Source organism: Pyxicephalus adspersus, chromosome 6 (assembly GCF_032062135.1).
Source record: "Pyxicephalus adspersus chromosome 6, UCB_Pads_2.0, whole genome shotgun sequence".
NCBI lineage: Eukaryota > Metazoa > Chordata > Amphibia > Anura > Pyxicephalidae > Pyxicephalus > Pyxicephalus adspersus.
Window position 1 is genome coordinate 17470120 of NC_092863.1, and position 1998 is coordinate 17472117.

The following is a 1998-nucleotide window of genomic DNA, read 5'->3' on the forward strand; positions in this document are numbered from 1 at the left end:
AAAAAAGGACAAAGTTTTCTTTTAAATATTAAAAAAACAAAACATTGTTTATAACAGTTTTAAAAGGAAGGTACTTTATATGTTGGTCAGAAGAGATGAGGTTTTTGGCTGGTGATCTGCCACTGCCTATTAAAGTAGGGCATTTCACAGAAATATAACACTTTTTACAGTAGTAAAGTAGGTAGAAATGCATTAGTTTAAGAGGTTGCAGCAGTTTGCAGAACAACTTCCCCATCCTTTCTGACTAACATAAAGAACCTACCTTTTATTAAGTTTTAATTTATGTTTTGTTTGTGTTATTTTTTAATAATTAAACTTTGCCCGGCCCTCTGATCCACTCTCACTGTTTGTTGCGGCAGACAGGGGTGCTTTGTCTGACTTTTTGCCACCTTCAAATGTTTGGAAGTATGTTCAATGTTTGCTTGAAATTTAGAATTATTAGACAATGCTGTGTACTTTCATCATAACTAAATTGTATTCTTCTGTATACTTACCTGTATCTTCAGCAGCTTGAGGTTCAACTGTGCTGGTCTCCTTCCCTCTGTTTCCACCAAATATTGCCCAGATGGGATAAAACCTTCCTACATGATAGCAAAGAGTATGATCTTCCATTCTTGGAAAATAGGACAGTCCATTACATTATAACATTATTTTTGATAACAATATTTTTGACTTAATCTACAAAAATGTCTAAAAGATGAACTGACATTTTTTTTTGCCCCAGAACCCTTTTACTTTTGCCCAGTACAGATTGGACCTGATTAATTAAAGCTCTGCAAGGCTGGAGAGGATACACTTTCACCAGTCAGGCTGGTGATCCAGAAAACCATGAATGGATTTCTTCAAAGTCATTTGCTATTTGCAACAAATGTTATGGATCTTGCACCAGATCCATTCCAGATTTGCTGGATCACCCAGCTTCGCTGATGAAAGTGTATTCTCTCCAGCAGCAGGGAAGATCAAGCAAATAGCTGTCAGCCTTCTGGTCTGCAGCCTGTGGCATCCTTGGCTTCCCTTTGGATGTGAATGTCCCTCTGCATCCCCTGCTCTGAGACTATGCAGCTGAAGGGGATTATGCTGAGTAGTTCCTGGTTTCATGCCCTGTACTGTCCTTGGTTGCTGGGGCTTTATAGCCACTCTGCCCCCACTGATCTATACCTTGTATGCCTGCGACTCTGACTTTGCTTGTGTCTGCTCCCTCTGTACCTCGTCTGGTGGGCTGATCGCCCATGAATGACCTTGGCTTAATACTGTGGATGTGCCTTGTAGAACTTGTACCGTATAATCAGCGGGTCCCTGGTCCTCTGCCAACCCATGCCCAGACATACCTTGCTCATTAGGGGATGTGCAAGAGTCTCGGAATGTGCAAGCCTCTCCAGAGGCTGAGCGGGGGCTTACTAAAGGTGAAGACTGCCGCATTAGATTAGGGGACTGGGGGACTGGCGTCTGGTGAGTACTGGTGTGTGTACAAAAGGGTTTTGAGTTTAATTGCTGTCTTTTGTTTGAGAAACACACTTCTACCTTTTATCCTGGTCACTGAGACAAGTAATAGAAAGAAGAAAAAAAAAATCTAAAATGTAAAAAGAAAATCTAAAATGTGACAGTTGTAAAAACATTGTATGTGAGAAGAAATCTCTAGAGATTGGTTTAGCCTTAACATACTCTTTAACAAAACTCATACTCATTTTACAAAACTATTGGTCAATCTCCTTTAGATTTACCAGAAACTATGTACTAGAACAATGTCTATCGGATACAAATGAAGTAGATTTTTTGGATTACTCTGTAATGCTACACAGTTTTTAGCAGATCTACAAGTGGAAAGAAGTTTTAAACCATTAGATTGCGATGTGTGTGGCCACTTTAGCTTTTCTATTACTAAGTTGTGTTATTATAGGGAAGCTGGGGTGTTAGGAGAGAAATCTAGACTATTCAGTCCATTTAGTTAGTCACAAAAAAAAAAATATTTACTTTATACCTAAAATGATACAACAAATA